The sequence below is a fragment of the Schistocerca piceifrons genome, chromosome 5 (genome assembly GCF_021461385.2).
Source record: "Schistocerca piceifrons isolate TAMUIC-IGC-003096 chromosome 5, iqSchPice1.1, whole genome shotgun sequence".
Lineage (NCBI taxonomy): Eukaryota > Metazoa > Arthropoda > Insecta > Orthoptera > Acrididae > Schistocerca > Schistocerca piceifrons.
This window is the reverse complement of record NC_060142.1, coordinates 550,735,408-550,750,386: the sequence shown is the minus strand read 5'-3', so window position 1 is coordinate 550,750,386 and position 14,979 is coordinate 550,735,408. Positions and strand designations below refer to the sequence as shown.

The window sequence follows — 14,979 nt, the reverse complement described above, 5'->3', positions numbered from 1 at the left end:
TCTTAGCAAAGCCTTCGACTGCATACCATTTAACACCCTACTTGCAAAACTGAAATTTTATGGCATACAAAAACCATCTTTAGATGTAATCGAATCATACTTAAGTAACAGGAGACAGTTTGTATCAATTAAAAATAGATGCTCCTCACTGAAGGAATTTTGGACTGGAGTGCCTCGGGGCTCGGTCCTAGGTCCTTTTCTGTTCATCATTGCAATTAATGACTTACCTTACCCTGTAGGAGCAAATTCAAATGTGTGTTATGCAGATGACACATCACTGCTCAATACACACCATGACACAATAGATCTGCATCAGGCAACACAGGAAAAACTAGAACTAGTAATGAATTGGTTTTCTTCTAATGAACTCCTATGTAATCCTGATAAAACACAAAAACTAATTCTGGGTTTAACTACAGCTGTTGAAAGCAAATCAGTAAAATTGTTAGGATTCCACATTGATTCAAAATTAAACTGGGAGGAACATATTAGCCATATCTGCAAGAGAATAGCAAGAGTGTGTTATCTCATCTGGAGATTGACAGATGTAATCACTGATGAGTATCTAAAGGTGATATATTTTGGCCTGTTTCAGTCACACATTTCCTACAGCATATTGTTATGGGGACATTCTTGCTTTGTCAGTGAAATTCTGAAAATTCAAAAAAAAAAAAAAAATCAGAATAATGAGCAAAGTTAAGCCCAAAGAACACTGCCACCCCCGCCTTATCAAGCACATGATATTAATTGTTGTGAATCTATACGTCTTGGCCGAGCGGTTCTAGGCACTTCAGTCTGGAACCGCGCGACCGCTACAGTCGCAGGTCCGAATCCTGCCTTGGGCGTGGATGTGTGTGATGTCCTTAGGTTAGTTAGGTTTAAGTAGTTCTAAGTTCTAGGGGACTGATGACCTGAGATGTTAAGTCCCATAGTGCTCAGAGCCTATACGTCTACACAGCACTGCTTTATGTCAAAAGCAACTTACATGAGTTCAAGACCAGAGAGTACATACATCCCCACTACACCAGAGGCAAGCCGGACTTCGACACACCAAGACAGAGACTCACAAAGACTGCAAACTCACACAAAATAATGAGTTTAAAACTCTTCAATAAACTTCCAGCATCTGATCGGTCACTGACCAGTAATATTTTCAAATGTAAGATTTATGACCCATTTTATAAGATAACAGAATATTTTGAAATAATTATTGACATTAGTACATAAGAATATTTCTAAAAGAGGTGGAATTAAAGTGTAAAAACTTTACTGTGAAGTTATTGTTAATTGTATATTTAATGTTCAGACCTATTGTGCTGTAAGTGGTCAATGGTGAATAAACTGAATACTGAATACGTACCACATAGAGCCCCAGGTGGCAGATAGGGGAGTGCTCTCCAGATATGGAGGGTACCGGGAAATAAAATACCTGGAGTGGACCAAAACTATCAACTGAAATGCACTAACGTCTGCCTGGTATCCAGCAGTTAGGGGTCAGCGTCTGTTCACCTAGATGGTGTGGCTGCAGCAACCTTCTTGATCTCAGCAATCAAGTTGTATTCCTCATGATCCTTCCTCGGAAGGACCACCACCAAGTTAGTTTTCAACTTGAAAACCAAACATGATGATAACACAAGGAATGAATCCACTACCCCGGGCACCAGTTGCAAGGCTGGCTTTACCTGGTCATCGGATTCTGGGGGACCAGGAGCATCATGTTATGCCTAAGGTTGAGAACCAGATGATGTCCAAATTATTATGCACAAAACAAAGACACTTCATCGGTACACTTAATACTAATACTCTCTTCAAACTGGGCAAGATCAAACAACTTACAGAAATGCTGCAAAAATTCCAGATCAAAATCCTTGTAATCCAGGAAACACGATTTACGGACGAAAACCATTTTGACACAGACAACTACAGGATCTACAAAGGAAAACCAGCAGTTAAACCTAATGAGAAAGGACTCAAACAGTTTGGTACAGCATTTGTAGTCCACAAATCTATAAGCAACACTGTCATTGACTTCCAGTCTGCCTCAGAACGTGTATCAACACTCTCCATCAAATAGGCCAACAAAGCATATACCTTGATCAATGCACACACCCTTAAATAACTATAACAAGAAGAACCCCCAGAAAGTGGATGACTTCTGGAATGACCTTGAAGAGATGACAAACAAAATTGCCAAACACTATGTAATAATCTTGTTGGGCGACTTTAATGCACAATTAGGCAAAGAGAAAAAATACAGGAAAATCACTGGAATCCGCACAGCTCACAAGAGAACTAACAAGAATGGGGAAAGATTGATAAGCTTTTGCGAAAATTTTGGCCTCGTAATTATGTCAACACAATTCAAAAAACCCAACAAGAAACTGTATACTTGGAAGTCGCCCAACACAATGTTGGGTGAATCCCAGATAGACCATGTGGCCATCTCCAAGAGTAACATAGCAGAAATTCTGAATGTGAAAACGAGAAGAGGATTTTTTGAATCAGACCACCATCTTCTACAGATAAAGGTCAGATTACAACCCAACAGAAAAAAGCCAAAACTAAACAAAGTGCTGAGACCAGACCCCGAATACATAAAACTCAACAAGGAAAACATCTTACAGAAATTAGTCAGACACACCACAAACTGGACAGAACTTGTGGATGTCCTCAAATCCACGATGAAATAGGGTCAACCCCCGAGAAGGAGAAAACACAGGTGGTGGAATATAATATGTGACCAAGCAATAGAAGAAAGGACCAATGCCTGGAAAAACTTCAATAGTCACAAAACATCAGGAAAATGGCAACAATTTCTAGTAATCCAAAAACAATCACTGAAAACTATTCGGAGGGAAAAAATAAATTATGACAAACGGCGATTAGATGAGATAGAACAAGACTTTAAGAAGAACAACACCAGGAATTTTTATAAGACATTTAAAGAACATATTGCAGGATACCAGCCATCCAATCTTTGCTTCAAGAAACCTGATGGTTCACTAGAAACTAACACGAAGAATAACTGCCAAATCCTCGCAGACTATTTCAACAAACTTCTCAACTACAAAAGACCTACAGAGGATATTCACTACCAGACATCTACACCAAATCACGGCGCTAAACCACCGACCATCAACGAAATAGTAGAAATTATCAAGACACTGAAAAAAAAATAGAGCCCCAGGAGAAGATGGAATTATTGCAGAACTATGGAAACTAAATGATGAAAGATTAACAAGAAAAATCCACAAAATCATATTAAACATTTGGAAAACAGAACAGATACCTTCTGAGTGGAAATGCGCACTCATCCATCCACTCTACAAGAAAGGGGACAAAACTGAACCAAACAATTACAGGGGTATCTCACTTGTGCCGGTCACATATAAAATCCTATCAAAAGTTCTCATGAATAGATTAGAAGAACGAGCTGACCCACAAATAGGAGAATACCAGGCTGGTTTTTGCAAGGGACGATCATGCATAGAGCAGATCTGGAATCTGAAAATGACTCTCCAGATGAGAAACACCTGAAACACAGTGGTCACTTTTATAGATTTTAAATAGGCCTACGACTCAATAGACAGAGTAGCGCTCTGCAACACGCTAGAAGAATTCAGCATTGCGGAAAGACAAGAGCAATCATTCGGCGAACATTGACACAGTCTCCAAGGTTAAATTTATGGGGGATATTTCTGAACCATTTGAAATCCAAACTGGAGTGCGACAGGGTGACGGACTTTCACCATTACTCTTTAATATCATTCTTGAAAAAATTATGAGGATGTAGGAAAAATAAGTCAAAGGAATCCAAATTGGCATTAGAAGATAATAGATTCAATGTGAAGTGTTTAGCTTTTGCAGATGACCTTGCAATCCTCACAAATAATAGAAAAGAAGCCACTAATGGCATAGAGAAGTTACACAAAATTGCACAAAGAACTGGCCTGCAAATCTCGTATGAGAAAACCCAGTACATAGAAAGAGTGCCACAAGACAAATTGCCTATTGTGACATCCAATGGGAAAATCGTACAAGTACCACATTTTAAGTACCTGGGAGAAATCATCCAGCCATCAGGGATCAACCTAAAGGCCAATGAGGAAAGAGTAAAAAAACTACAGAAAGCATATAAACTCATGTGGAACTATTATAACAAAAAGTCCATATCCATTAACGCAAAATTGAGGCACTACAACACTGTCGTACTTCCGGAGGCACTGTATGCATCTGAAACAACACAAATAGGTGGACAAACTAAAATCAAAGGAATAGAGAAACAAGAAAGGAAAATTCTCAGGAAAATTTTTGGTCCGATACAAGAGCAAGGAATCTGGAAGAACAGACCAACATCAGAATTATATAAATACACAGACAAGATTACGGATACAATAAGAAAAAGAAGAATGCAGTTCTACAGACATATCCACAGGATGAATGAAAACAGCATTTCAAAGCGAATTCTTAAAGTCATCAACTCAGGCAGGGGAAAAACAAAATGGATAAAAGAAGTTGAAGAGGACCTCAGACAAGCGCACATAACAGTAAACGATGCAGAAAATAGAACTGAATTCAGGAACATCATCAAAAAACATAAATTTGACACCACAACACAGAAGAGACCAGGATGCAAATGGACAGTGGAGCGAAAGAAACAACACAGTGAACACATGAAGAAAATTTGGGCTCAGAAAAAACATAATCAATTATCATAAAAGAATTCAAGTTCAAACGCTCTCTTTAAATGGGAATAATCAATAATAATAATAATAATAATAATAATAATAATAATAATAATAATAATAATAATAAACCCCGTGGAGGCCCGGGAAAAGAATAGGCCTCCGGTATGTTCTGCCAGTCGTAAAAGGCGACGGAAAGAACAAACCACTAATCGGGCTAACCCCCCTTATAGTGTGATTAGTTGGTTCAGGACAGAACTAATGAAGTCTCGGAGAAGCGCTGTTATGGTCGGGGACGTGCTTGAACCCTATGCCCATCCACAATGGTAACGACACTGCTAGCCACACGGAAAATGATTTAAATCCAAATAGAGGTGTTTTGCAGGATATGCTTCCTGCAACCACTCTAGAAGGAAAACAAAGACATAGGATGAGATGGTCAGATGAAGTTAACTGACACCCCATGTTCTGTTATTACCAAGCAACAAACTTAGGAACAAGCACGACTCGATACAGATCACAAGTGTACACAACATTTATTACCAGATACCCAGAATAAAAATTTTTAACAGAACAACGACTAGCTGATCAGATCCGTGTAATAATCAAAAATAACAGGATACCACAGTCAGAATTAGAAAACATCAAATAACAAGTACAACAAATACTAGTACAAAATAATGTGCAATCAGAAGAAGAAGAAAATACAGTAATGGACTCAAACATCCCAGAGCAAACAAACAAAGAACAACACGCATCAGTTAAACAATCAGAGGAAAACGAAATCTTAAGACAGCCACCAGAACAAGCACAAATAGAACACGAAGTGACACACATGTTAGATATAGAAGAAAAATTTCAGCTGACATATATAGAATACAAAGACACAAATACAGACATTAGACCATTCTTGCATAGACCACCAAATAACCCACAAGTTGAAACAACAATAACAACTATCAACACAATCATACACAACAAAATAAATGAAAATACAACTACAGAAGAGTTACAACTACTGATTTATGTAGGAGCACTCACTACATTAAATATACACACTAGGCTGAGATCAGAACCAACCAACACACAGAAGAAACCCACAAACCAGCGTGGCAACACAGGCTACCGATCAGAATAGAAAAACTGAGAAAAGACATCGGACAGCTAACACAATTTATAAGAAATGAAATATCAGACAAAAAATGAAAAAGGTTAGGTTAAATCTCACAACAAGAAGTGATAGAGCAGTTAGATGAAAAGAAGCAGAAATTACAAGCATTGGCCAAACGACTTAGAAGATACAAAAAAAGTGAAAATAGAAGGAAACAAAACCAAACATTCAACACAAATCAAAAGAAATTTTACCAGACAATACATAACACACACATTAAAATAGACAATCCACCAAACATAACAGACATGGAACACTTCTGGAGCAACATATGGTCAAACCCAGTACAGCATAACAGGCATGCACGGTGGATACAAGCAGAAACAGACACATATAAGATGATACCACAAATGCCTGAAGTGATAATTTTGCAACATGAAGTCACCCAAGCAATTAATTCTACTCACAATTGGAAAGCCCCTGGAAAAGATAAAATAGCAAATTTCTGGCTAAAGTAGTTCACCTCAACACATTCACATCTAACTAAATTATTTAATATAATAGAGGGAAACATTCCACATGGGAAAAATATATCTAAAAACAAAGATGATGTGACTTACCGAACGAAAGCGCTGGCAGGTCGATAGACACACAAAGAAACACAAACATACACACAAAATTCAAGCTTTCGCAACAAACTGTTGCCTCATCAGGAAAGAGGGAAGGAGAGGGAAAGACAAAAGGATGTGGGTTTTAAGGGAGAGGTTAAGGAGTCATTCCAATCCCGGGAGCGGAAAGACTTACCTTAGGGGGAAAAAAGGACGGGTATACACTCGCGCACACACACACATATCAATTCACACACACATATATATACATGTGTGGATGGATATATGTGTGTGTGTGCGAGTGTATACCCGTCCTTTTTTCCCCCTAAGGTAAGTCTTTCCGTTCCCAGGATTGGAATGACTCCTTACCCTCTCCCTTAAAACCCACATCCTTTTGTCTTTCCCTCTCCTTCCCTCTTTCCTGATGAGGCAACAGTTTGGTGCGAAAGCTTGAATTTTGTGTGTATGTTTGTGTTTGTTTGTGTGTCTATCGACCTGCCAGTGCTTTCGTTCGGTAAGTCACATCATCTTTGTTTTTAGATATAAATTATTTAACAGTTACATTGCAGACCTATGCACATTCCCTGATACACTTACACATCGAATAACTTATCTGAAACCTAAAGATCAAGCACACACACCAAACCCAGCTAAATATTGCCCCATAACATGCCTACCAACAATATACAAAATATTAACTTCAGTTATTACACAGAAATTAATGACACATACAACACAGAACAAAATTATAAATGAAGAACAAAAAGTCTATTGCAAAGGAGCACGAGGATGTAAAGAGCAACTGATAATAGATGCAGAGGTGACATACCAAGCTAAAACTAAACAAAGGTCGCTACACCACGCATACATTGATTACCAAAAAGCTTTTGACAGTGTACCCCACTCATGGTTACTACAAATATTGGAAATATACAAAGTAGATCCTAAATTGATACAGTTCCTAAACATAGTAATGAAAAATTGGAAAACCACACTTAATATCCAAACAAATTCAAATAATATCACATCACAGCCACTACAGATTAAGTGTGGAATATACCAAGGAGACTCATTAAGTCCTTTCTGGTTCTGCCTTGCTCTGAATCCACTATCCAACATGCAAAATAATACATATTATGGATACAATATTACTGGAACATACCAACACAAAATCACACATTTGCTATACATGGATGATCTAAAACTACTGGCAGCAACAAATCAACAACTCAACCAATTACTAAAGATAACAGAAGTATTCAGCAATGATATAAATATGGCTTTTGGAACAGACAAATGGAAGAAAAGTAGCATAGTCAAAGGAAAACACACTAAACAAGAAGATTACACATTGGATAACCACAGCGACTGCATAGAAGCGATGGAAAAAACAGATGCCTATAAATATCTAGGATACAGACAAAAAATAGGAATAGATAATACAAATATTAAAGAAGAACTGAAAGAAAAATATAGCAAAGACTAACAAAAATACTGAAAACAGAATTGATAGCAAGAAACAAGACAAAAGCTATAAATACTTATGCTTTACCAATATTGACCTACTCATTTCAGTAGTGAAATGGAGTAACACAGACCTAGAAGCACTCAATACACTTACACGATCACAATGCCACAAATATAGAATACATCACATACATTCAGCAACAGAAAGATTCACATTAAGCAGAAAGGAAGGAGGAAGGGGATTTATCAACATAAAAAACCTACGTTATGGACAGGTAGACAATTTAAGAAAATTCTTTATAGAACGACCAGAAACTAGCAAAATACACAAAGTAATCACTCATATAAATACATCGGCTACACCTCTACAATTTCAAACCACCTCTACAACCCTTTAGATCAAATAACATCAACAGATACGAAGAAAGTAAAGTGGAAGAAGAAAACACTACATGGCAAGCACCCATATCATCTAACACAGCCACACATAGATCAAGATGCATCCAACACATGGCTAAGAAAAGGCAATATGTACAGTGAGATGGAAGGATTCATGATTGCAATACAGGATCAAACAATAAACACCAGATATTACAGCAAGCAAGATCCCAATACCACAACAGATAAATGCAGACTTTGCAAACAACAAATAGAAACAGTAGATCACATCACAAGCGGATGTACAATACTAGCAAATACAGAATACCCCAGAAGACATGACAATGTAGCAAAAATAATACATCAGCAACTTGCCATACAACATAAATTAATAAAACATTATTTCCCACATACAAGTATGCACCACAAAATGTTCTGGAGAATGATGAATACAAATTATACTGGAACAGAACCATTATAACAGATGAAACTACACCACATAACAAATCTGACATCATACTCACCAATAAAAAGAAGAAATTAACACAACTAATCGAAATATCCATACCCAATACAACAAATATACAGAAGAAAACAGGAGAAAAAATTTAAAAATACATCCAACTGGCTGAGGGAGTCAAGGACATGTGGCATCAGGATAAAGTTGACATTATACCGATTATACTATCAACTACAGGAGTCATACCACACAATATCCACCAGTACATCAACGCAATACAGCTACATCCAAACTTATACATACAACTACAGAAATCTGTAATTATTGATACTTGTTCAATTACCCGAAAGTCCCTAAATGCAATGTAACATATACCATACAGTTAAAAGGAGGTCACGCTTGATCAAGATCCATGTCCCTTTCCATTTTTAACCAGACATAACGTCTGAGAAAAAGAAGAAATAATAATAATGTCCCTATCATAAACAGCACTATGAGCAGTTCAGAGGCAACCTCTACAGTAAGTTCCAATTAAAATGTTCTTTCGCCTTGATTTCTAATCATCAAAGTTAATTGCTCCCCACAAAAGTGGAAAATAACCTCACCACTTGCCTCGTGATTTTGTCAACATTATGGGCAGCACACAAACAGTTACTTATGTGAAATATAAGTGATCCAGGACAGTGTACAGTACCCGCGAGTCCACTTCCCACTCTTACCAAACACGCATTTAATAGCAGCCTGGCTGTGATGTCATCTGAGGCAGAGTATAATCCGGCATTTGACTGATACATACAGATTGATAGGTGGGTGCAAAGTGTGTCCTCTGCAGTTAATCAGGTTTTTCCAGTGTTATGTTATGTTACATAATTTGCCAAATATTTTTTCTTATGCCTAAAATAAAATTTTGCTTTCTGTTTTTCTCCTTGTTATGTTATAGTACTACTGTAAACAAAGATTTGCTATTTTATTCATTGATCAATGTCAGCTGATCATCATCATTTTGCTCCCTTAAGATTTTGCATACTTTCTTCAAAGCACTTTCCTCCTTGAGCTCATTATGACCAATTTGCTTGCTTCATTCCAATCTGCTTGTGGAATTTCTAATTCCCTGCATAACTCAGCATTTCTTCATAGCCCATCTGCTACCAGATTGTCCTTCCCTTGTATGTATTTAATCTCAAGGTCAAACTGCTGAAGGTTTATAGCCCACCTGGTTAATCCTAGATGTCCTGGTTTGCAAGTTTTTAAAACTGTAGGTGCCCTGTGACCACTACAGGTTATCACCTTGTGCCCTAACAAGTGATGCTCAAACATTTTCATATCAAACACAATAGTCAGTGCCTCTAATTTCAAAATTCCATAATTCTGCTCAGCAAGTGAAGTGAATGACTCAACAATGCAATTGTTTTATGTACCTCTTGGTCTCCTTCTGTTTCACCTGGACCACCTGTACTGCAATCCCATAACTACTTGTGTAAACTGACATGCAAAAGGGGTTCAAAAAATCTGAATGATGCAAAAGCAGACTACTCATCATAATGTTCCTTAATTCTTCAAAAGTGGTCTGGCACTCTTTAGTCCAAACCCAAGGGGCTATTCTTCTTCAACAAGTGGAATAAACAAGGTGCATTAAACAATGAATCTATATCAAAGTGGTGGTAGAATTTGAATGAACCGAACATTGACCTGAGATGCTTTTTATTTGTGGGCACTTCAAACTTTTCAGTGACTGATAATTTGAAAAGGTCAGGTAATATAACTTTCCTGCTAGTTTCATGGCCCAGGAATTTTGTCTCTTACACATTCAATCTTCTCTAACTTGCACGCGTCCAGTACTAATCTAATATTTCTGTCATGTTTACGCACAACAAGAAAAGGATTCTTTTATTTACTAACTGCTCGCTCAATGACACCCCATGCCAACATAAGTTGAATTTCTTTCTTAACCGCTTGCTTTCTTGAAACATGTATCTGATATGGTTTGTTGAAAAATACCTGCCCAGGTTTAACATTCAAATGGCACTCATACTGTTCAACTTTCTCTGTTTATCAGAAATCTGATTTGTTGTCTTTACCTTTGCCTCTCTCTCTTCTAGTTCCCTACCACATTAGTATCTTGCACATTATTACTGAATTCAGAATCTTCCTCCAAGTATACCTTATTCCTTATTGTTCTAATAGGCAGCTCTCATGCCTCATTATTACTGCCTGTATAATTTCCAATAAAAGGTTCTTTAACTACACGAGAATCAGGTAATGTTAATACTAAGTGGCTCTGGTCAAAATCAATCCTTCCTTGACATATTGTTAAGAAATCTGTGCCAATTAACATCTCAATACTTAAACCAAGCACAGTTAAACAAGAATGGTGTATTATTATGTCGCCTTACCAATTGGTATCAAAGCTTCATGCTATATGGGTCTAGAAACTTTTCCAGGAGCACCAGTTATTCTTAAACCATTTACTTTCATGACAGTTAATTTATTCTTATTAGGAATAGAATCAAAGAACACTTGGCACAAAGCACTAGCTTCACTGCCACTATCAAGAAGACAACACACTATTACTCTTAAGATGTTAGTTTTTATAATAGGGTGAGTTATTCTGGTTTTAACAGGTTACTCAATAAAGTCTTCTAATAAATCCTTTTTAATCTGTTTCCAGCTAAAGTAGTTTTATTCAGCTGCAAGTACATTCACACTTAGATTCACTGGGTCATCAATCTCTTCTGTTCCAACTATCTTTTCCAACCTGTTCACCAGTTTTAAATCAAAGCACTTGACAACTTCCCCTACTTTTGTTTGCTGCACATCAGCTAAACTACACTCTACCTTTGAGTGACTGTGTCCCTGCTCAAGATTGCTATATATAACACTATTATCGTAATTTAAAGTTTGTGGCAAGTCAATACAGCTAATAGGTTCCTTGACCTCGTTATTATTGGTACCCCCTTCATCCATTAATTCCTCCTCTTCAAAACCTTGCAAAGCTTCCTCTGCTTTCTGTACCAAAACCTTAGGCTTCATATTGCCATTATTGTAAAAGATGTAAGCCTTTATTTCATCTTCATCCTTATCGGATTTAAACCTGTTAACTTGTTCCTCCCTGTTATCTGTAGTGTTTCCTTTTCCTTCTTGACCCTTTTTTTAAAAAAAAAAGTGTCCAAAATGCTGTCAACTATATAAGCAGGAGGTTTAGCATATCACTGGTACTGTCTGTTCCCATTTCATCATCCCTGTTATCTATTTGCGTGTGCTGGCTGACTGTGGTATGTGTTTTTTTTTTTTTTTTACTGGCTGTGTTACTGCTTGTACCTTGTGAGTGCCAGTTTCCTCATAGGTGTGACTTACTTTCCCACATGCGACCTGTTGTGGTCATTCGATACAGAATCAGATAGGGTAGTACTTGGCTCTCCATCTTATTTCAATGATAAAATCACTTTACCTTCTAGTCCCATTATAATCATTTCTGATTTAATCTTTTCTGTCAGGTGTGACAGCCATTAGACCCACTTTCTAGAGAACTCTCTTACTCACTCACGTCCTGGAACAAACTTTTTACTACTCCAAACACTCTTAAAACATTGTTTTGTTTGTTGTGTGACCAGCACTCATTAAGAACTGCAGTAGTAAATTCGGAAAGAGTTTTGTATCTAGTGAGTGCGTCAGTTGACCATCGCAAAGCATCTCCTGACAGATGACTTCTTATGAAAGAATTTTTTCTAATTCTGACTTTGCAATGTGCAAAACATCGTCAAAATCATTCCAGAACTCTAATAGGTGAATTTGTTTGTCTAGATCAAAACATGTAAATTGATGACATCTGATGAAAGCTGCATCAACTGAAGCAACATGTTGTAGAGTAGTAATACAAGAGTTATCAGAGTTTACTCAATTTTCTGTGTTAGTAATACTAGTATTTAGTCCCTCTGCTTGTAGTTCTACTGCTTCCGCTCTGTCAGAATTTCACAAAATCCGATTTTATTTTCTTATTATATTTATGACAAGCATGAACTCTAGTAGTTACTTCTTGAAATTGATTAGAGCATAGTTTGGATTCATTGCCTACTCTTTCTGACAACCTTCCTTCCATAAGTTCATCTGTGCCTTTGAAATCTTTGCTAATTTCGGCTTTGAAAGTACTATGCAATTTAGTTAGCTGTTCCCCTATTTTGACTTGCAGATCATGGTGGTCAGAATCAATTTTATAATTTAAACTATTCAGTTTTGAGGTCATTCTTTATTACTATCCTGTAGTTCTTTAGTATTAGCTGCAGTCTTACTGTTCAGTTCTTTATTATTATGCTTTAGTTCTTTATGATGTGATTCATGTTTAGCAAACAGTAATTGCATCCAGTTCGGTGTTCTACATTGCCACTTAGCATTACCACCAATTTTAAAGGAGTATGTAGCATTCCCTGACTTGGCTGAATTTCAGAAATATTGAAGTCAGTCTCATTATCTGATAAGTCTACTAATTCTACTTTTTCATTTTTGACCTCAACTTCATTTACCTTGTCATCAGAAAATGGTTCTAACTTTGCATTAACACTGAGCTTTACTCCTGATTTTGGATTTATTACTTTGGCAGAACCATCCTCATTAATTTCAGTTTCTTTCAGTTTCTAAATCTGAGGATTCATCGTCAGAGAGTGGTTCCATCTTAACTTCACATTGTCCTTATCAGTACATTTCATTTTCAATAGCCTGTTGGAAGCAGTTAACAAATATTTTAAATATACTTGACTTGACTTAATTGCTTGACCTTGACAAGCAATGCCAGTATGGTGTACTGGAAAATGGTATGTGATGCATTGCAATGTAATTCAGGCAGCAGAAGCAGCTGTGTCAGTGAGGATGGCCTACTGCTGTAGCTCCAGGGGAGGTCTTGGCACCAGTGAGCATGTGCAGCAGCTTGTAGGTAGCTTGCAGGTCCACACTGCTCTATGATGATGCACCATCTTCTTCTAACCTCAGCACTGGTGGTAACTGTGATCTAGTGTTGTCTTATTCACCCCTCTGTCACAATCAAAGTTACTGGGGCTAACATTCACAGTTTATTTTCCACTTTTGTGGTGAGTGATTAACTCTGATGATTAGAAGTCAGGGCGAGAGACTTATTTAGTTGGAACTTACTGTAGAGGTCACCTCTGGACTGCTCATAGTGCTGTGTATATTAGGGACATTATTATTATTATTATTATTATTATTATTATTATTATCATCATCAGAAATATTACTATGTTTGTGTGTGTGAACTTTTACTGAATATGTTAATCAGATAGAATTCAAAACTTTTACTTATAGTCATAGTTCCTGACCCCGCTGATTAAATAGCTAGTAGGAACATTTACTTTCAGTGGGCGCAATGAGAATGTGGACTTGCAGACTGGAAATTATGGTCAGTAGTTTTCAGGCTATTGTAGAAGACTATGATGAACAAATTCAATTTTATTAACCCACTGCCCCACAAACAGATTACTTCCTCCCACATCAGTCTTGTGAAATGACCATGATGAAAAAATTAGAGATATTATAGCTAATATAGAGGATTACTGTAAGTCATTCTTCCCATGCGCTATTCATGAGTGGAACAGGGAAGGCAACTCTTTGTGACAGGTAGAACATCCACAAGAATGCATTAGTGTTGTTCATATTTAGTTTTCTTAACAGGTCTGTTAGGATATATGTTGTTGTTGTTGTTGTGGTCTTCAGTCCTGAGACTGGTTTGATGCAGCTCTCCATGCTACTCTACCCTGTGCAAGCTGCTTCATCTCCCAGTAAATACTGCAACCTAAATCCTTCTGAATCTGCTTAGTGTATTCATCTCTTGGTCTCCCTCTATGATTTTTACCCTCCACGCTGCCCTCCAATACTAAATTGGTGATCCCTTGATGCCTCAGAACATGTCCTACCAACCGATCCCTTCTATTAGTCAAGTTGTGCCACAAATTTCTCTTCTCCCCAATCCTATTCAATACCTCCTCATTAGTTATGTGATCTACCCATCTAATCTTCAGCATTCTTCTGTAGCACCACATTTCAAAAGCTTCTATTCTCTTCTTGTCCAAACTATTTATCGTCCATGTTTCACTTCCATACATGGATACACTCCATACAAATACTTTCAGAAACGACTTCCTGACATTTAAATCTATACTCGATGTTAACAAATTTCTCTTCTTCAGAAATGCTTTCCTTCCCATTGCCAGTCTACATTTTATATCCTCTCTACTTCGACCATCATCAGTTATTTTGCCCCCCAAA

The 14,979-nt window shown here is 37.2% G+C and overlaps 1 protein-coding gene across 1 annotated transcript in view; it reads left to right on the top strand.

Annotated features, from left to right (window-relative positions):
- The window catches only part of LOC124798363 (receptor-type tyrosine-protein phosphatase kappa), a 689,856-nt gene that overhangs the window by 634,800 nt on the left and 40,077 nt on the right, over positions 1 to 14,979 (top strand). The window lies entirely within an intron of this gene.